This window comes from Lissotriton helveticus, chromosome 3_1 (assembly GCF_964261635.1).
Source record: "Lissotriton helveticus chromosome 3_1, aLisHel1.1, whole genome shotgun sequence".
NCBI classification, from domain to species: Eukaryota; Metazoa; Chordata; class Amphibia; order Caudata; family Salamandridae; genus Lissotriton; species Lissotriton helveticus.
Genome location: NC_136061.1, coordinates 536,039,008 through 536,061,878, shown reverse-complemented (window position 1 = coordinate 536,061,878; position 22,871 = coordinate 536,039,008). Strand labels below are relative to the sequence as shown.

The window sequence follows — 22,871 nt, the reverse complement described above, 5'->3', positions numbered from 1 at the left end:
GCCGTGCAGCTGCTAACAACAGGACAACAAAAACTGACTTGGCCCCAGCCCTACCGGCCTGTTGATCCTGGAACCTGCTCCTGCCTAAAACCCAGCGACTCCTGCTGACAGCAACCTTGGGACACCCAGAGGACCTGCCTGCCTTGACCCTCTTGAAGATTGGGACGCCCATCGGCAGAGGCTCTGCTGCAACAACCCCCCTGGTGCCAGCCAGGAAGCTCCGGACCAGCCCACTCTGCACCCGCCGAGCCTGGGCCGGGCCCAGCCGAACCAAGACCACGAGGACGTCCCCCCGGCGACTGCCACACGAAGTCCAGTGCCCAAAGACCCTCCTCGACAAACCAGCCGATGTCTGCAGACTCAGAGCCAGGGGCCACCCCAACCGCGACCAGCTGAGGGTAAGCTTTTCCGACACCCAAAGACACCCCTGCACCCGGTGCCCTACAGCCCCCTGTGCCTCCCTTTGGGGTACCTACCTGTGCTCCAAGATCCCAACTTACCTCTCTAAGTGCTGGTCGCCCCTGGAGAGTCTCCGTCCCCAACTCTACAGCCTTTGCTCCCTTTTGACCTTTCCCATTGGATAACATTGAGCTCCCGACGGCTCAAAAGCACCCTGCACTCAGTCGCCCGAGTGCCGCTGGCTGTGACCCCTGTGTCCTATCCTACTTCCCCCCCTTGCTCTGAGCAAGTGACCAGGAGCCCAGCTCCCACAGCCGCGTGGCATGCTAGCCAGCAGCCACCAACCGAAGGCCCTCCTTCCCTCATTGGATATCATTGGGCCTACCTACCTCTGCACCCGGCCGCCCCTGTGTCGCTGGGATTGAACTAACTGTACTTACCTGACCCTGGGGGACCCCTGAGTCTATGCCCAGAACCTCAACTTCACCGACCAAGTACTCACCTGGAAACAGGTGATTTATTTACCTGCCATTGGATAATATTGACCCATTTTGACTCGAAAATGTTCTAAGTGTGAAGTTTTGAAAACTGAAAATATTCACATAAAATCAGCCAACGTCTGAATTCCGAAGTACTCACCTGTGATCAGGGGAGAAGCCAGTACTGTAACTTCCAGCCCAGTACTGAACCGCAAAAGTAATCCCTAGCGGGGCTACTAGTAATCTGTATTTTCTCCATAGGAACCCATTGTCTGCTTTTCTATGAAATTTCTTCTGTCTACTTTTGAAAACTTGAAATATTCTTTAAAAATCACACGAAATACTGAAACGCAATTACCTACCTGTTTTGAGTTAAGACCTCAGTGCTGGCCCTTGGAGACCAGGGCTGAGTTACAAAAGTAACGCGATCGTACTTTACCTGCAACCTGAATTTTTTCCCATTGAATAACATTGTCAGATTTACATTGAAAAGTTTCTAAGTGTGAACTTTTAAAACAGCTTTATATTCATGAAAATTCACTACAGTGACAAACGTTTTTGATAATCTGGTTTCAGCTTAGACACCAGGACTGAATCTAGGATCTAGCCCTGGGACTACTAAAGTAATCTATATAGCAATCAACGGTACTTACATGTGGAAAACCCATTGAGATCAATGCTATAGTGTCTTTTAGGATTGTGTTGCTTACTGTCAATACTGTATTAATTGTGTGCACAAACTTTATTTCTCTTTTGCAAAGTAATTACATGAGAGAACTCATAACAAGAAAAGTATATTTTTGTAACTGTTGGTTCTAAAAATAAAACACCTATATCTGTGGATATAAAAACAATTGGCCTGGAGTTCAGACCTTTTGTGTGTGAAACCTTTTGCTGGCTGAGTGTGTACAACAAATGCTTTACACTGTCCTCTGGTACCGCCTTACTGCTCGACCAAGCTACCACTTTGGAGAGTAAGGTCAGTTCTGACTTGAATTCCTGTTATACCTCTGGGGTTGGTGGACTCTATACACACTGTACTTCCTTCCAGTCCAGTATGTATAGAGCCACTTTCTCACAGAGCCTATCAGACAGCAGAAGATGTTTGGCTGCAAAACACCTACAGTGGGCATACCAATACCAATACCCTACATGGACTTACACTCCACATGTTGATTATCATTAGTTGGCCTTTTAAAAACACTCTCAGTTGCTTGCTTCCTATTCAATGGCTTTCTATGCCCAAGCTTGTCCATCTTGCATTTGTCCTTTAACTGCAGCATAGCCTCTTTACCATCGGTATGACTGCTTGACTTCTATCCTACCACTGCTCACTTCCAAGGAACCACATTTTTCCTTTTGCCTAAGCACTCCATGAGAGTGCATGTATTTTACAGCTCTCTCCCTTGTGTACTTCTTTCACCACCAAATACACCCCCACCCATACTCTGTTTTGCGGTCTCCCTTATGCTGTAAGCTATCTCTTGGGTGTTTCACTCACCCACAAACTCCTTGACTAAGTGTTGCTTCCTTGCCTGTGCCCGCCTCTCCCACGCCCTTTGTTGCACTTACTTGTGTACTGCTTTTCTTTTCATCAGCCCTCTCCTTTTGCCTACCTTGCTCTCAATGCCTGTTATATATATATATATATATTAGTCCAACAAAGGCCCGAAAGCTTTTAGAAGCGCACACGACAGCAGATGAAACCCAGAGGTTTATTAGCAATACAGGAAACTCGCATCAGCATTCCTTGGTGAAATTAACTTTGACCTGACGCGTTTCGAGTGTTCTCCTCTTGTTCGAAGGTCATTGGCAAGTATGCATTTGGCGCAGGGAGTTTGAATCACACTTTATGTACCGCCCATAGTGGGCTGTGCTTGATGCTCGTGATGACTCCTGGGATCTGTAATTTCTGTCCCACGCAGTTCACTCCCTTTAGTAGGTCCTGTATCAAAATCTTCGAAAAGAGGAGAACACTCAAAACGCGTCAGGTCAAAGTTAATTTCACCAAGGAATGTTGATGCGAGTTTCCTGTATTGCTAATAAACCTCTGGGTTTCATCTGCTGTCGTGTGCGCTTCTAAAAGCTTTCGGGCCTTTGTTGGACTATATATCAGCTCCCCTGACAAGGTCAGAAAATCCAGCACTCCCAGTGAGTTTAAGCCTTTTGGTTTATTTTGCACAGTAAAGAAAAACGCGTGTCGGCTCTTGCCTTCGTCAGTTTCACACTGGCGTCCGTGAGGTAAACATAAATAATGGCGAAATTAAGAAAACATAAAAGTAGGACTACATGTCCAAAATCATAGGCGCCATCTTAAAGCAGTAAAACACAAATGAAATCATACTGTGGAACGTTGTCTGAAGGATTAGATTGTTGTATCAGTTAAATCATTATTAAGTTAATTTCGCCCTGTATGGGCATTCATGATATTTCAAATTATTAATTCATTGAACAATAATCATAACAATTACGTCCACACTAATTAATTTCATCGGTTGGTGGAAGAACTGAATGTCTTTTGTCCTTATGTCACGAACTATAGATATAATTATAATATATATAATTGTTTCTTTTTTTTTAACTATGCTGGAAACTGGCTTAAAAGAAGCTCACGCTACTATTTTTTTCACTTTTCTATTTTTCTAGATTTACTAATCCATCTTGGATTGGTAAATTTAAAAAAATGCACTTGCTTCATTATATAGGCACGTACGTTTAAGTATGTTGTTACACATGCAAACTCACAAATGAGGAGGACACAGCGGGTGAATCATTGTACCTTTTTTTGGCTTTTATTTGTCTTTTGGCCATACTGCACATAATCTGGCTGATGCTGCATTCATCGCTAAAAAGCACTAGCGAAGACAATAGGTTTGAAAGGTGAGACATGTTGGCTTTGCAAATGCTGGCTTAAGGCTTGACTGCCACAAAATGTGGACACATCACAGAGCACACCACGAACTGTTAGGCTATTGACATTTAAACATGTGACCTACACCTTGCACACATTCCCACGCTGTCCAATACCTCTTCTTAATACTGATGAACCTTTGCCAATAATTTTATTTCAGCTATTAACATTTTACTTCCAAAATAGAATAATTCTGGGCAGGTCTACCACTTATATTTTAAACAGGGTACATGTGGCGGTGTCAGAAGCAACTATAATAAATTAATATGGACAATGCTCTAAAAAAACATTGGGACTACATTTTGATTTTCTATGTCTAAGAGAAGACTTGCTATATGAATAGGACACTTTCATCAGCCTAAAAGATATTACTTAAAAAGAATTTACTGAAAAATATTTAAGCTGGACATTTTACTTCCTGTGGATGACCATTCATTTTTATTTTTTCAACTTAGGGGCCACTTTTGATGTTGGACAGACCCGAGTCCGTCCAACATCGATTCAGTACTGTGACCGACCGACCTCCAGTCGGAGGTCCCAACCCAGCAATTAGGATGCGACCGAACACTGTTTGGTCGCAATCCTATTCTTTACAATGGGTGCATGCATTCCGACTGGAATGAATGCTCTCATTGTAAAGAGAAGAGGTGCAGTTCATCCCTGCACCTCTCAACACCGTGGCAGGCACCCGAAGGTGTCTGCCATGGGGTGCAGGGATCACATGGGTGCACGACCTCCAACAGGAGGCCGTGCACCCTTGGGGCCATGCTGAGGGCCCCCAGAGTCGACTTCCAACAGCCTTTCGGTGTCGGAAAGGCCAGCCCAGAAAGGCTGTCGGAATCCGACATTGTAATCCCTCGGGCGGAAAGAGGTGCCCTTGGAGGCTTTCCGAATGGTAGCCATTCGGAAATCCAGTTCGGATCCCTTTCCGACAGACTACATCCAAATTGGTCAGTCAGAAAGAAATACGAACAGCTGATTACAATATCGTAGGAACGGCTTCAACCGAGGGTTGGAGACGTTTCCTACAGCATCGAAATCAGCCCCTTAGTTTTGACATGGAAGATTGCACACGTTTAGAACTCGATATTGATAATAAGAGTCAAATATTCCGCGAAATCTGGAATTCAATTATATAAATATGCATCAATACTGAACAAACCATTTCAGACAATAAGCATCTGCTCCTTAACATGTTTGGGACAGTGTTGGATAATCTCGAGAATTTGACAGGAGCATCGTTAAAAAGAAAAACATTTATGCCAAATATCTTAATTCGAAGGAGTTACATTTTCAACCCGTTTGTCTGTCCATGAAGTGCAGTATGAATGCTGCATCAACGAGGGGTCACCCATCATTAATGTGGCCCTCGGTATCACTGAAAGTTTGTGCTACACGCCTACCGATTTGAGACATACATAATTTATGTTTTGTTTCTTCTTCTCTCTCTTTTTTCCTATTTCCTTTACAGAGACCGCAGTAGGTCAATATTTTTGACAATATTTTTGACAAAACTTGGTAAAACTTACCACGCTTCACTAGGGCCAGCTCATGCCCTGAAGCTCAACACAGGCAGCCTATTTTTGCTACCTGTGTGTAGGACTTTAGGCTTACTATTTCTAGAACTGAGCACCGCGTAGTAGGGACCACTAGAAGGTCCTGAGGAGTAAGCAGTAGGGGACTGCTTACGAAACATGTCGACCTGGTAGCTAGCTAATTGCTCTACCTCAAAACCCCCTTCTTAACGTTCCCAGCCAGAGAAGCGAATAAAATGTATTTTTACTACTAGCCAGGGAATTTTTAACTTTTTTAACTTACATTCACATATTAGGTCCCTACACCTCACTGACACCACCCGCACTGACACATAGCCTTCTGTCACTAATATCAGTGCTCCCGCGTAGTTCGTAGGTCGTAGCACGCCCCGCCCCGTTAGAGGGACGGGAAGACCCCCATGATGAAGCATGACACTAAAGGATTTTTTTTGTGTGTGAGGGGTATTTTAAAAAGCACACAGTGCTCTTGTCTTTTCAGATCTAAGAGAGAGCCTAGTATCACACTATACACAGAAAAACATAAACTAATAATAATAAAAATAGGCGTCACCACACATTGATAGAATCTTTTTGCTTATATAATTCTGCTAGGAGGGTGATTCTATCATTACCTCTACGCTTCCTCTACTGTTTTGGAGCAATTCTGAAATATCCTGATTCCTTGAATGTTAAACAATAGAACACAAGTGAATTAAGGTTCCCCACTGCACCCTCAGAAGTTGACGGGTGCGCCGCACTCCTCATGGGAACTTGGGAAGGTTGTCCTTTACAGTAACTAACCCAATGCTTTCCTTCCATGGGGGATGCTGACTTGACTATCTTGCATTTCACAACTGTGGCGGAGCGTGGCAGCTTTAAAAACCCATCATTTCAATTGGTTTTCAATGCTATTCTTTCATTTTTAGACTACTGTATGGCTTTATTAGAATTACATGCAGTTGCGTTTTGGGAGGGCACAGTTGTGGGCCCTGAGCAATGCATGTGGGAAGGCCAGGTAGAGGAGTTAGGAAGCCGTACCCGTCCGCGTCTGGAATTGTTGGACGCAGCGCGTGAATGGTTACAATTAATGAGCTTGTTCTCTTAGGCGGGGCCTGGCTTGGTCGGGACAGTGCTGCAGAGTCAAAGTGAAAAATTATTTCTGCGCTCTCTAGCGTTTGAAATATCGAGGGGCGGACCCTTCACAGAAAGCCAACCCACACTTCTAAAACGACGACCTCTGTGTCGCTCTTTGTGGGCAGGCCCTATATAGCATTCAGATCCCGTAGCTAAGGTAAACAGAAACCGCAACACACTGATCACAAGCTGCAGCGCTAGCCATAATAATGAGTTTACAGTAGAACACAGCGTCAAGATGCACCAGGTTTGTCTTATTAAAAGTATAACACCTGGTTATGTAATGCTGGTGCTCGTTATCACGTTACAGGTGAAATACTTATGAGGAGTGACTTGAAAGTAGTGCCCCATTTAAAGGGCGAGGGTACTGCAAACAATCATAGCCCACTTCAATTTCAGGGAGGAGGCCCGGATTGCCCACAGGAAACAAATGATGGGATGGAAGACAAGCCCGGGAGTTGTGTGCGTGCGACGCGCCCGTCAAAGTGAAAGTGATCGCGGGCTGGAAGGGTGCCCCAGATCGATGCACTTAATGAGCCATGACGGAAGCGCGCGCCCGCGCAAGTAACCACACGCTCTAGGCCACAGTGGTAGCATTTTCTGAAGCCCTTACTAAAATTCTCGCCAGAGCAGCGCATGCGCTGGCTCGAGAGAGACCTAAAACCAATTTAAAGGGCTATGGAGGGAGCACCATGGAGGGGGAGGGGAAGAAATAGTACCTGTATCATGTCAGGAGCAGCGGCCGGGCACTAATTACGTTGAATCAATCTGTGCTTCGCCATCGGCAGTGAAGTTTCAGACGCACTAGCTAATTTATGGTACCCAACGGGCGGGTTCCAAGCCCTTTTTATAAACAACAGAATCGCATGTGCTAGCACATGCTTTTGCAGGCTCGACCCTAAAAAAATTAATATGGAGTAGGGACAATACTATTAAATATTAACCACCATATTGAAAACCAGTGCTACAAGCGGGACGAACAAAATGTGTTAACAAGCAGCTTACAACCCGCAAACATAAACGTGAAACAGTTTTCAATTAAATTGCCATTAGCCAGGAACAGGTTAGCAGCATGTGCAATTGCCTAGCACACATATCACGGAACACTTTCCTTATGACAGGGGTGAGAAGAGATTTGTGGAGCATGTGGCAACATTTGCAATCACACATGCGTGTACTGCTTGTTTTGTATTTCAACTGAAATGGAGCTAAAAACCTTTAAAGAACATACTACTTTTTCGGCAGAAGTGCAAAGGAATGAATTTTGTAGGTTTGTTACTCATATGTTTTTATGTCGGTTCTTCAGTTTCTTTGCTACTCAGGGCCGGACAGGGAACCAAACGCAGCCCTAACAAATTTTGTCGGACAAACGCTCACATGTGCTGCACGTAGCGAACAACTGAGCCTGACTATTTTAAGGAGGGCTTTGGGGGCTGGAATGGGGTTTCGCCCTCAGGACATGTTTTGAAACTAACTAGCAAACAACACATTTCTCATTACAGAAACTTTTCCAGTCATTGAAAAGATTGATGGAGATTGGAGACATGGCTGCATGGCTCAATGAATGAATGAACAGTTGGATAAGTGGGGAGTGGGTAGATTAATTAATTCAAGAATGGATGGCACTGAATGAAAACTTTTAGCTATGCGAGTCAATGGCCTCAATGCACTGACCAAAGGTGAGCGCCCTGGTTTTCATTTTAACTTATACAATAAAACATCACCCTTGTCAAACACTACCACCACCAATCCGTGTGAAACATGCATAGCCCAGGTGTATTTAAAACAGCAAGCTGATTTAGTGACTTGAGAATTAAAAATAAAACATTTAGCTTGGATCTTAAACAGGAAAAAGAGGTAACCATGTAGTGACCGAATTGCACAACGTGAAACCAAGAAACCTTGCACCATATTGTGTGATCTTAGGCAATTACTTTTTTCCATAGGGCGCCCTCCTTTTCTGTCATCACATGAGAACACATTAAAATATATTAGTTCAGGTTGTGCGCTACACAAAAACAAAGGCCTGCAGTGTTGGTATTCATCTATAGTAAGTTCAAGACCAGTGCTTCCCAAACATTTTGGAACTAAGAACCAATTTTTAGAACAAACTTTGGGGACCCACCTAGCTTTATCAGAAATGAGGCAGGGTGTTTTTTAGTTCGAGCCTGAGCCAGCGCGCATGCGCTGCTCTGGAGATATGCTCTAGTACAGTATGGAATGGAAGCTACGCCACTCTCCTCCTTCGTAAATGTTGGCTTCTGAATCGTAAATAGGCGTGTTAGTCCATTTTAAGTACAGCCTTGTCTTCATTTGTAACCTCCCATAGCTACTGGCCCCTTTACTTCGGTTGTTACACGGTATGTGTTACTTAGTCTTGTAAGCACTATTTTCTTTATTGAGTTTGTCCTGCAGCGCGTCATGCGCGCTTTCACTTTCCAACAGCCCGTCTCCGCCTTCATGTTTGCATTTTCCCTGGTTTATTGATGTGTTCGGGCGCTGCACTGCCTCACACGGCGCCCGGTTTCAGGTTTTTGTTTTTTAAGGTGCCGCACTGCCTCGCACGGTGTCTGGTTTCATGGTTGTTTTTTTTTTTTTTTAAATCAGATGTGACAAAGTGCAGTCATGATTTTGACTGGGTGACCACTGCCTGTTTTTTTAGGTTGAACCTGAGGCAGCATACATGCGCTGCTCTGGCGATCTGCTGCAGTAGCGTATGGAATGGAAGTCCCACCCACTCTCCGCCCATATTGGTCTTTGGCTTGTGTCATTGTCCTTTGTAAATGTCTCCATAGATGCTGAACAAGATTCAGGCGCTGCGTTAAAACCTTTACTGGCTTTATATAGTGTGAACACTGCTCAAGGGCACTGGAGCAATTTTACGAGCACCAGATCAAATGATATAAGGTCAGATTAATTTTATTTTAAACACATATATAAATTAAGTGATTTGCCCAGAGCCGGGACTTGAACCTGGTTCCCTAGCTCCAAAGTCGTCAGCTCTGGATGTTAGACCACATTGATATTTCTCAATTTATATGTGTGAAACTCAGACAAGTGATCACGTAGGGTACTCACATTCTCTGTTGCAATGGCTTTGTGAAGTAAAAAACGGCAACAGAAAATCCTGGAAGGTTCAACCGGAGTCCTGCTTGAGAATACTTTACAAGGGTTTGTTTCAATCACACTTCATAATTACAAAACAAATGTGCTTGATGTTTGCTTTCCTAGATGCCAATATATTCTGAAATATGGGTACAGTTAATTTACAGGTATTTAAATGTTATCTGTTACAAAAAATTATATCCCACAGTCTTTCCTTTTACAGTTACTGCACCCCAAGACGACGATAAAATACCTCACTCTAAAAACTTCTTTCACTTTGAAAGTAAATGCACATGTTAAAAGAATAAGCAGAAAAGAAGACATAGCCTGGTGTTTGACCTCTATCTTGTCACATTTTCTGTACTTCAGAGACAAATACAAAATGTAAAGACAGCTATGAATTGCTCTTTCACGACCCACTAGTCATATGTTGGAGACCCACTAGTGGGTCGTGACCCACAGTTTGTGAAACTCTGCCCTAGGCCACACTGGAGACCTATCTAGACTCCAAGTCTCTCGTTTGGCCACTATTATCCCCAGGTAAAGACGTTTTTGTACCCGTCAAGCTCTTCGCTAGTGTGCAGAAGTATAAGCACATGGTCCAATGGGATTCTCCACCCCAGGACCAACCCTAGACATACCAAGACAACCTTCCAATAGGGTTTCAGGGCCTTGAAGCCCCATACTGTGTCTAAGAGGTCCCCTTCCTCTATGAGACAAAAGAGACAGTAAGGGGAAGTCACCACCCCCATCCTTAACAGCTTGCATCTCGTGAGGTAACACATTAAAGCTATTTTAGTTGTATGAGTTGGAATTTTTGCCGCTATGGCAACCTGGCTGGGAGGCGGCTCTGGCCTCCACCCAGTCCTCGTCTATAAGCCAGGTCTGCCTCCCACGCCGAGCAGACTGCTGGGAAAGAGTCTGTTTGGTTAAGTATTAATGATTGGTTACCTTGGGATCCCCAAGAACCCCCATGACGAATTTACCCTCTAATGGATTGAACTCGGGGACATCCTCCAACCCAGAGATGTATGGAGACAATGCGTGCAGGTTCTGCAAGTATTTATAAAATTGACTTTGATGTAATTCGAATTCCTCCTGTAACATTTGAAAATATTTCATAATGGGGCCTCCATAACGTCTTCAAATGTTGTGATCCCTATTAGATTCCAATATCGGAAACCCTCTAATGTTGTCACCTGCTGTAGTGTTTAGCTCCCCATAGGTGGGTTTGCATTTGGGAGTTTGTCAAGCCAGCCCATTTGAATCAAGACAGCTTTCCATGTCTTTAGTACAAACCTGGTCACAGGTGGCAGAGTTAGATTCCCAGCCCGTCCCCGCCACCTTCTTCCCAATATAATAGTAAGTAGAGTGGGAGCCTTTGGAGGGCCCACTTCTCCACAGCATATGCCGGTACACCTTGCATTTAGTATCCTCACTTGTACATGATCAGTAAGCATGACGTCCTGTAGTAAGCCTTGATATCTACTGTCACAATGTCAACTATGTACGTGGATTTGAATAATTTCTGTAGGACTATCCCTGGGTGTCTTTGATCCCACAAGTGAAAGATTTCGTAAAGATAGTTCTGTGGCTGGGAGAGGAACCTGGACATGGATACCATCTTGAAGATGGCTGACCTACTGTGGATGGAGAGGGGGAGTTTCGATCAGGTTTTAATGTAAGAGCTCAGTTGCTGTATTATAGGGAGGATGTTGTGGTCCCATAATGTTTTTTGCATCTTGTATGATGTACATGCCCAAATTTGAAAAGCCCTGTTCAACTACCCTCCGGTCGGCTGCCCATTTCAGGCTCTGGGGGTAGGAGTTGGCCAGGAACATAAAATATTTAGTTCCATTGATGTGACGCTCCAAAGATCCCAAGGATATTTAGTGCTTGGGACCGTCTCGTTGGGGCCAGAGAGGAAGAGTAAGACGTCGTCGGCATAGAGGCACAACTTTGTCGGAGACACCCCCTTCTCACACAACCCCTAATATCTGCGCATCCAACCTGAGCCATATCTCTAGGGGTTCAATTGCAAACGTAAAAAGGAGCGGGCATTCCTGCTCTGAGCCTCACACTACTGGAAAAGGGTCAGACGAGTCGTCCCCCATCCTCACCACTGCAGTAATATCATTGATAGCAGTTTGACATTTGCTCTGTATTTTGGTCCAAAATTAAGGCTGTGGAGAAGGGCAAATAAGTACGACCAGTCCACCAAAACAAATGGCCTTCAGTATCAGCTAGCACCACTGCCCCATGTCTTCTCAGCCCCTTTACTTAAGCTAGTGTATGGTGGAGTCTCCCGATATTGTGCCTGGTAGCACAGCAGGGCATACATCCCCCCTGGTTACGGTGGATTAACGTGGAGATCACTTTTAGCCGTCTATCTGCCAATGTCTTTGCGATTATTATGACCTTGGTGTTGAGGAGGGAAATTGGGCAATAGGAGAAGTACTTTTTTGGATGGGCGTCCGGGTGTGGGCACCAGCACGCTTTCTACCTTCCGAAAGGAAAGCAACTTTTCTGTGGCCTCTTGAAGTACCTCGGCCAAAGCATCTCTCAATTTATGCATGAATGTTTTTTTAAATAATTCACCTCGTGGCCAATTGTGTACGGTCTTCCTCCAAGGGCAGTCATTCAATGTGCGATAGGCTTAGGAGAGGAGGGAGGTCAGAAAGAAACTCCACTATTTTCCCCTGTGGTAAATACCCTGTGGTAAACGGTTGTTGGGGGCATATACATGTTGATAGTAGCATGAAAATTGTTGAGCAGGGAGTCTGGAGTCTATTATTTTCTGGATTGCTGGATCTGTGAGTTATATGATTGGTGTGTGGGGTCTAATATTTAGGCGTTATAGTAGTTTGCTCGATTTGCTCATCCCACTGATAAATCAGGCTTTGGGAAGCCTGCCATACCTGTTTTCCTTTGTCCGTGTCTGTCAGAGGATCTGCTGGACGTGGGCTAGGTCTCCCTGTGCTTGTTCCCCACTGTCTTGGCAGTTCTATCTCTACAATTCTAGGTCTAAAATACGGGACTCCAGCTGTGTGATAGAGTGAGCCCATCTCAGTTTGTCCCCAGTCAAGTAGCTAATGGCCATACCTCATATGGTAGCCTTAAAAGCCTCCTAGAGGGTGCCCGGGAACCCACTTAACCTGTGTTTTGATCAAAAGAGGAGTCTATAGTGCCTCCTATGTGTGTCCTGTATTTTAGGTCTTAGGGCTCGATAAAAGCCTGTTTCAATGTCTGTTTTAATTTATCACCAAGAGTAAGACTCTAGGGACCAAGCAAACTTACTGGCGTAGTCCAGCCACTTTTACATTCCGATTCTGCTCCTCTGCGTGCACCGCTTTTCTGGCTGCTGTACTCACAGCTATCTGCTCTCCCCTCCTCTCACTTTATTTGGTTTGTCTTACCCATTTTATTTACCTCTATGCTTCCTTTCCCTCATCCTAGGTGAGCGATTTTCATTCTACCTTTTGTTCTAACCCTGCAGGTTATTCTGCTTTTCAATCGGACAGGGGTCTGGGCGCACTTCACACAAGGATCTTCAATTACCAGTCTAATTGCGGTCATCATCGTGCAGATGCAGCCATTAGACCCACAAAGAGGGGACAGGTGGGGAAATTGACAAAAATAGAAAAATATAAACTCTTAGCCCTCCCTCCCCCCTTCACCCCGGGCCTCGAAACTCTGGAATGTTTAAAAGTGCGAGGCCCCATGGCTACGAGCAGGCACGGCCCCCCGGGCAGCTGCCCACGCCTAGCGCCGGCCCTGTCTGTGTTGTGCGGACAAAGGATTTTGCAGGATTAGTGTGGGCCGCAAGGAGCTGTGCTAAATTGCTACTACCATTTTAGCTATTCAGGCCACGCCCCCCGTGAATCCGTGATTTGATGATAAATATCGGGGATTCATGACAGGAAGGAGAGGCAGACTTGTGTGTTTGTTTTCATCAATGCCAATTAGCAGTTTTGCAAGCTTGGAAGAATATTTACTGTTCACTTTTGACCCAGGAGACACTACTGCGATACTTCATTAGAACTTCCGTGGCAAAGCGTGATTAACGTTTTTATTTTAAACGTAGGTGCATACCAGTTGGCTTCTTTATATGGGGTCGACATCAGAATTCCACGACTCCCCTTGATTGTCTGGCAAAAAAGTGCGACATACGCTTTCGTTCACTCTGATCAACTGGATTGTTCAGATTTATGTTTGAAGCAAAAGCAGCTGTAATTACAAAAATAAAAATCCACAATGCGATCATTTATTAATTCCATCAACATGAACTAACATAGCCCCCATTAATGATTACGCCTAACTCCTATTAATTTAACCTACCACAAATAAACTCAAGTAAATGCATGGAATGGTTCCCTTGAGAGCACAAGATTATTCAAAACCCCCAATAAACACTGGGCTAACCACTAACCTTGGGTTGCCAGAGCAGCATGCTTCCCAGTGTAAAGTGCTTCAACACCTTGTCTGGGATAGTAACTGCTGTATAATTACAATACAATAAGGCGTCCACAAGTGCATAAATGTGGCTATTTAAGGTAGAACACACATACATTGGAAAATAAAAGCGAGCATGAATCTGCCAATTGATTTTAAAACAAGTTTTTGTCAATATTAGCTACAGTCATACAGTTTCTACAGTATAGTGTGAGAGTAAAATGTGGTATAAGCTTCTGTGGAGCACAAATTGAGAGCAATGTTGGAGGAGAAAATTAAAGCAAACAAAGTTGAAAATCTTTTACAAAATAAAATCATCATCATTATTAATGGTACATGCGGCTCAATAAAACAAGATAGAATGGGTCTATAACGCACGAAATTATACCAAACATTGCGATATGATTACTAATATCCGTGTTAACAGCATGGACTGCAATCTACACCTACACTTAAAACAAGCCATGAAAAGCTGCTCAATACGAAAAAAATCATAATAAGAGAACTGCTTAGAGAGCGCACACAATAACAACGAACATAAACAAGGCATTTTTTTTATTTTTCCTGCATGATGGACTGAACTTAACTACGCACACACAATAAACTTTATTCACATGTTTATACAGTCCACCGCCCCATAGCAAAGCACACACTTGTACTAGTCAATCATCTCCTTGCAGGCCGTTCACAGGCAAAATGTCATCAGTCACAGTGGGGAGAGCAAATGCCGGAATAGGACTCACCAACTGTCCCGTGGTGGGCATATGGAAAATATAAATTACTATTTAACAGAACAATTGATTAAGTCCCTCTATGTATGCATATATATTCGTATGTATGTTTTTTTTTTTTTTAGGACATGAGGCTAGTGAGCCCCAAACATGCAGAGGGAGACACCTGCCGCTGCCATCTGGTCTCTATTTCAACAGCGGCACTTAGAGTCTTAGTTCAGGAAATCTTTTGCCAGAAACATACTGTTTTTCATCACCGTTCACCACAAATTTAGTTAGAAACCAGACCACCCGTAAACACTATCTTTTTGATGTATTGAATTCCCTGTTTCTTCTGACTCGGTATACTGAGATCATAAAATATGTGTACCTTGCTACTGCTTAGAGAGAAGGATGTATACCCTGTCGCCACTCTGGTTACAACTGCTTAACGCTGGCATGAATCTGACAGTTCGATCTACAAGGTGCCACCTCTGAATACCCTTGGGAGTGGAGCCTTCGTCTGTAACCACAACAGCTTGACCACTGCAACAGAGTTATATACTCTAATTCCTAGTGCCTCGGTATTAAGGCTCTGGATCATCGGTTTGAAGACCTCTGCCTTAGCAGGGAATGCTGCTCCCAAGACTTGAAACAAGCAGTCCTGGCTGCATTTTACACCTATTCCAGCGTGTCTTTCATACTAGATAGCATAGATACAGTCTTTTAAATGATACCACTACTGGGCCTCAAGCTCCTGAAGTAGGACCACCAATTTTTGAGTGCTGGCGTTCAGGTTACCCAATGCAATCTCATTCTTGGTAACGCAGCCCAGACTTTCTCCACTGCAGTCGCTATAAGAGGCAATTTTTTAAACTATTCTTTCAGTAGCCTTCTGAAGTTTCGACCAAAGTGCCACCTAGAGTGACACCTCTCATCAAGCACAAGCCCTCTGTCCCAGTTGCCTATGGATCATCTGCGTTGGTTTCTGTGAAGGCAGAGGTCCTTACAGAGAAAAAGTAATGTTTCATCCTCTGTATCTTTGCTGTATTTTCTACTGGAGAAAATAAATATTTCCTTTGTGTTAGCACTGAACCATACAAACATGCAAAGAACAATGTGTATGCCATCAAAAACACAACGAGCACCAACCACCATTACATTAACTGTCTAGCTTGCACATGCATTCATATTCCCAATGCTACTCCTGTGTAAACATACAAAAATCATGGTTCCAAACTCATGCCACTTCCTTCAAACAGAGATGGGCCTGGTTTATTAGCTCTTTTAAAAACGTGCACAAAATACCAGGTGAACCCCCAACACAACTCAATAATACACCAACACAACAGCAACTCAAAATATGAGCAGCCTATAACAAAACAACTACAAATCAAATACACCTAAAACAAACCCAACTGAATTGTTGTGTTACTTTCCTGTGATGTATTGTAATTTATTGTGTGGCGCTACTAAAATCTTTTAGTATTTTGTTGTGTTGCTGTATTGTGCTGGTTTATTGTGGTAGTGCGTTCCAAGCGTGCGTGGAGTCCATCTCTAGTGTGTTTTTGTGCTGGTGTTCTGTAGCTGAGCTGTTCATATGCACATTAAAAATATTCAATCTACTGTCCTTCCACTGATCACTTTTAGGGAACCACTTATCGTCTAACGCACTCCATAAAAACGCATGCGTTTTCCAGCTTTGTCCTTTGTGGGCTTCTCTAACCACCGCCCTCAGCAATTCCCTCAAACAAGGGAGCCGATACTTTGCTTTCCGCCTCTGTCTTCTTTCTGCTTTGCTACTCATCTCACACACGAGAGCCCAACAAAGCCAACATGCTGCTGCTGCTCCTCCTTTCCTCAGTTCAGCTCTTTTCTCACAAAAGCTCCTGCCCACTGCACTTGTGTTTTGCCAGTTTGCGCTTTAAATACACAAGCTCCATGGCAAGCCTTTATGACTGCCCTTCTACTCCACCCTTCTCTCAGTGAGCCAATTGGTATAAAATATAATGTTGACAAGAGAAACTGTGTCCATATATTTTGGAAGTAATGCGGCCCAGCCGGACAAGGCTCTGTAATTAGATCGCTGTGCACTTTGTAGAAGTGGTTTTGAATGCTGCGTCAAGAAACATTTTTGGGTTCGTATTTTAAAAATATATAATTTGACATGTTGCAAAGATTTTTTCATTAAATTTGCCTTTTCTGATTAACTTCTGTCTAGAAAATTGCTATTTACAGAGTACGTTTCTACTATCCATTACAAGACTTACTGTACTCAAGAACACAACAATAATTAGATCACATTCTGTAACAGCTTCTTTGGAATTGTGCCTTAAGCACCATATTGTTGTCAGGCAGCTCTTAGATACTTTAATTGTACTGCAGATTTCGCCCATAGCATTTTGTTTAAACATAAAAGCTGTACAATTATGTTTCGACGTGATGGTAGCTATGTTGTCTAAGGTGCTGCATTCAAGTTGGAATGTAATTTTTAGACCAGTGTTGGAATTCTCTTACTGGCATCATATTTAGGTTCTGTGTTTTTTAAATATTATTTAAAATGTTGCAGAGGGTTCTGTTCAGTATTTTCGCACAAACAAATATATTCTATTTAAAAAGTTACTATTTACAATAGTTTGATTTCACTTTCCATTAAAATAATTACAGTGGCTAAAACAGACCATGTTCATTACACATACTTTTAACATAGGTACCTGTCACAAATGTGTGTCCCTCCAAGGTTATTTGTTAAATGTCGTTTCTTAAAGCATATGGAAATACATTCAAAGCATAGCCTTTACATATGTACGTGCTTTCATCATGGCCACCCTAAAAGAAGAAACAAGCATTGGCAAAACCAATAGGCCTCGTCGATGCGATTGCTATTGGCTTTGTCAATGTTTTAGGCATCTTGTACAGCAGCGCCACTGCTGTGCAGCATGGCTAAAAGTAAGACAAAAAAGCATTGGTAAAGCCAATAGATCTAACCTACGTGAAAGCTAAAGCCTTCCACAATGTGTTTCAGCATGTTGTGTACCAGTGTGTCTGCTGTTCAGCATGGCTAAAAGTTAGTGGAGTGGAGTGGGGTAGAGGGGAATGGGGTACATTGGAATGGGGTAGGTAGGACCAAAATTAAGGCATTTTAAAATGTCACATACTTTGTGTTTCAAAAGGCAGGGATATGCCCAAAATGTTTGTGTTGCTAAGTGGCAGCCTGGAATGAAGCATGTGACTTAACGGCTTGCCTAGAAAGACTATGGGAGTCTGGTTTCAAGCCAGTGTATGCTTTAAACAGACAAATATTTGTATGCACAGAGAAGATGTGCAGCCTACAAACACATGCAGTCACTTTAGTATTCTGTACCATATGTTTGGTGCTATGAAAGGAAGCACCAACTGTAAAACAAGTCACAAACTGCTTTAATAGTTCATGCTATTTCTAAAAAGAAGCGCTAAATTTAAAAACAAATTAAGGCAACAACAAATAAACCTGTAAGACAGAAGTTCAAAGCAGCCCAAATGTGCAAAATGGAAGTGGAAATGGTGGATAGAAAAATGAAAAGCAAAAAAAAGAACCCTGAATCACAGCACATGCAGCAGGACACTAATCAAATGAAATCAATGTGTTCATGCTCCAGACAAATAAAATGAAATGATATTCACCTTTATATACTGGTCAATTCACAGGAAGCCAAAAAGAATGACAATTACGTTAACAAATGGTAAGTAATGGGCGGGCTCCAAGCCCTTTACTGAATGCAACCCCATTGAAGCAACAGAGCATGCATGCTGTTAGGCAAGACCTAGAAAGCAGTCTGACAAGAGGGGTCAGGGGGTCAACTAACAACAGGGGGGGGAAGGAAAGGGTGGAACTGGGCAAGGAATGACTGGGAGGGAAGAACAGAGTAAGCAACAATGCTAGCAAGGGCTAGGGCCCGGGGCTACAACGCAAGAGGAGGAAGGTGCAAGTAACAACACAGGAAGGGGAGGAGGGCAGGGCAAGCAACGACTCAGTGCTGTGCCCTGAGGGAAGAAGGGTAATGGCCTGCAACCACATGCTTTCCTAGTGAATGGTACTGCAAGTTGAAGAAAATGTAGCCTGGCCCAGAAAATGTGAGCAGCGGTAGGACACTCGAAAAGAAAGAAAGCAGTACTTGGGCCATGCTCCATAGAAGGGAGAAACATTTGAAGAGGAAGTGAAGCCGGCACACGCTGACCAGCAGGTGCCAGAAAATAAGTGTGACGACGAAGCCACAAATTAATGCTTAGCAATGAGCAGGCTAAAAGTCCCTTTTGAGCAAGCAAAATGGCTTGCGACCGACAGCACATGCAATGTCTCTGAGGAGACCTAAAACCCAGTTACAACGACAATATGCCTCCCAAGCAAGACCTATTGACTTTGCCAATGCTTGGTAGCTTCAATTTTTATTATGTAATTAAAACCCTTTCTACCTGTTGGAACCCAGCCACTTCACACCACTCTACCAAGTACTTCAAAACTGTTTCACTCTGAGAAAGGCAACAATACTCGAAAAAAGACAGTGGATTAGGTTTGCAATGAAGACGCTACTGTGACTATAATCAAAAGGATAAAAAGGAGATGTGATGTTGATTGTTTAAATATAGGCTGCTGCCAGGAATTGAATTGAACTGGCAACATAAATGTGGGGCCTAGAATCTGTGCTTACCCCCACAGCCTATGTCCTTATCAGAGGGCCTGATGGTCCCTTTGCTCCATCATGACTGGATGCCTCCAAACAGTGAACAAAGCCCCTGTTTCGCCAAGAATCTTAAAGGAGTCTAGGAAATGCCTCTTGGGGACATGCAGTAAAGCGACAATCCAATGGCAGCCTGGACCATATTACGGGATTTGCTTTTTGTGCATGCCTAAAGTCTCTTTACTCTGAGGCTCCTAGTCCATTAGGAAACAAAGGAGGGAGTCCAGAAGCCAACCGTTTTTAACCCAACTGTCCTTTCAGCCTTATGACATGAAAAGTTGAGGTTGTTAGGTTAGAAACTACTTGTTCAGCACGCTGGGGTAACTCTTCATTATAGCAGTTTCTAGCAGCTGCAAAGCAAGAAAGAGAGGTAATATACAATCTATTAAGTTAACTAACTAGATATATAAGATTTTCAGCAGGATAATGTAGCCTGAATGTAAAAGTATTATGAATACTGTATGAACCACATAGCTCACTTGTTTTATTTTGGTTAACCCAAAAGTCACCAAATGACCAAAGAGATTGGAAGATGGTGCCACTTACATAGTCTGATTATACAGCTGAATGAATTTGAAACAAGCGTGTTAGTAACAATTTCTTACTCGGTTGCATTTTAATAAAACTATTAATACAAATGCAACCACTAAGCAAATCTATAATCAGTTAAAAGAGGGCCTTCCGCCGATGTGCTCCTGACAAGCTGGGCTACACCCCCAACAAATATGGTCCGATGACGATTGACAGAAGGGACTCTCACGGGGATGCAGAAATACGGAAGACCGTGCATGGCTCTGATTGGATCATGTAAACTAAGAAGTGCAGAAGCTACTGTCATGGTTCTCGAATGTTAAGAGGTGCATGATAATCTGTGGCACTAGAGTAAGTATGAGGGGTTTTCTCGAGAAACGGGAGCGGCAAGTTTCATGGATTTGGGGAAAGTTTGGATCGGATAATGTTAAATGACAAGCTCCGTCAAGGGTTAGAGAGTACAGTGCTGGGTGGAGTGGTACTCGGAAACATGGAGCCCAGGGGAAGAGAAAACCATACTTCGAGGAGGCACGTGAAACGGAACTGGAAATAAATGAGAGGAGATGGGAATACACACGATGAATGGGGCATGTGAGAAGTCAAAGAATAAATAAAACACAAAGGGATTACAGAACGGGCAACAAAATGTAAAGAAAGGTGCAAGCAAGATAACGCACAAAGTGAAAAGGTATACACGAAAAGTGTAAAGAATAAAATGAAACTTGGCATGAAATAATAGGTTTAGAAGAAGACCAGATTAACAAGGAAAGATAGAAACAGGATGAAACAACGGAGGGGAGGTGGGTAGAGAAATACAAGCAAGGCGATTTATCATATCGGACTAAATTAAAAGTAAAGAAATTAGAAAAGAAAGGGACATAGAAGAGAGTAGAGAAAATATTTGACTGGTGTCACAGAGAGCTCAGTCGCACCCATTGGGGTTATGGTACATAAAACTACCGTGTGCCATCACAGGCTCGCCAACACTGAATAAGTCGAAGGAATTCCGCATTTAAGACTTACCTCCAATCTTCTACCGGAGGGAGTTAAAATCCGATTGCCTCTGCTTTGCTTTCCACTCTACAGTACTTACAAAAACTGAAGCTACAGAGAGCCAATCAGAAAGAAGCTTTTACTGACTGGCACGTGTGAGGGTAGTTCGAGTAGTGTTTCGGTACCAGTGATTGGTTAGAAATGAAATAACCGCCCCCGGAAAAGTTGCAAGTCACCGCCCCTGCCGCACCGGAAAAAGATGTTCCAGCTGCCAGTGGGCCGTCGTGTAGGCTGTGTGCACCTAGTCCGTACGGCAGATGGCTGCTGCAACTAGTGAACTGGGCGTTTTCACCGACTGACCCAGAGACATCCGGCTACTTGTTCGGGCGTAGCGAGGACCCCCAACACGCGTCTGAATGTTGGGATCATAGGACCGTCAGCGTCTCCAGATCCATTGCGCACGCGCCTTACACACGTGCTTGGGCGACCAAGAGTACTTCAGTATCTGTACGGTCAGTGATTAAATGAACGCCAATTCAGAAGCACATTGCGGTCTCTAGTAACCCGGAAGCAAAGATGCTGCTATTCAAAGGGGCAGTTGCATTGCCAGATATTGGATAGTGGTTAGTGCCCCGGCGTCTCCTCAATATCCTGGGCACATCACTCAATCTACCCATGCCTTTAAACAATGAATGTGACGTGTAACGCAACTGCTGCTCGTGTAAAGCGCTCCAATGCCTTCGGGCTAAGCTTGCGCTACATAAAAACTGCAGAAAAATGCACAAACAGGTTAAATCAACGCCTTAACATTAGGAAATACAAATAGATATTCATTTACTGGCTGATTTGTACAAACTGAAACCCAAAAACCTGGATAATCGCAGCCTCCCTGCTTACATTGTGTGACCTAAGTCAAATATTTAATTTCACCGACCAGCGTATGAAAGCACTTTGAAATATATATGTGCAGAATACCAGATGTACAAATGCCTATTACGTTTGAATGAATAGACTATAATGTTGCACAAACAATGATCCTGCACTCCACTCAGTGATACATATGATTATAAAAGACACATTATCAGAAACAAATCACCAGGTCGTAGTATAACTTCTTTATTAAAGGTTTTTTTTTTTTTAAATGACACGAAGTAGCAAACTTGTTTCGTCCTTACGGACTTCTTCAGGGCTACAAACAAATATATATAAACATAATTTTAGAAAATGTATACAAAATCTATTATACACATATATATACAGAATTAAAAATATGTACATTTAAAAACACAATTTTATAAGAGCCTATAAAAACAATGATTTTTTTCAACACACAGGTAATATCCAGTACATTTGTCAATCAAACAAAACTTTATTTGGTTTGTTAAAACCTTAAAAGTACATTTTCCACATTCCGCGAAAAGAAGAACAGCAGCATAACATAACAATATTCAGCAAAGAGAGAGAACAGCAGCATAACATGACAGTATTAAAACCCAATTACACCTCAAGATACGTGTAATTTAACTTCTCTTGTTCCTTTTTAAAACGTGGTATTATAACATTTATTTGTTAAAATCGCTAAAATCTTACCTATACATAACTTCTTCAGAATGCAGTTTTTACTACTATTATACCCAAGTATCTCTACCCTTATTCGGCGGTAGGGGCTGCACTATACGTGTTCTTCTGCGCATTTGAAGAACAACTTAACTTTATTCATATATTTCCCCAGCGCACAGGCTATATCTAAATTCTCCATTTCCACCAAAAGAGTAGCAGCTTGCATTCTGTGCGTAATCTTATATTTTTTTTAAAATCGGACATAAAAACTCCTTTCGAAAATCTAAAAATCTCGTGCAATCTAATAAAATATGTAAAATATCACAGATGGTTCCTAAAGTGCA

The 22,871-nt window shown here is 43.1% G+C and overlaps 1 protein-coding gene across 4 annotated transcripts in view; it reads right to left on the bottom strand.

Annotated features, from left to right (window-relative positions):
- The window catches only part of SLC39A10 (solute carrier family 39 member 10), a 455,594-nt gene extending 434,207 nt beyond the window's left edge, over positions 1 to 21,387 (bottom strand). The window contains exons 1-2 of one of the 4 annotated variants that reach the window (XM_078680416.1): positions 20,998 to 21,387; positions 13,656 to 13,790 (exon numbers count right to left, since the gene is read on the bottom strand). The gene's annotated coding sequence lies outside the window, so the exon portion shown is untranslated. The remainder of the gene's footprint in view (positions 1 to 13,655; positions 13,791 to 20,997) is intronic. The other 3 variants (XM_078680418.1, XM_078680415.1, XM_078680417.1) reach the window with 3 other exon arrangements.
- Between the last annotated feature and the right edge of the window lie 1,484 nt (positions 21,388 to 22,871).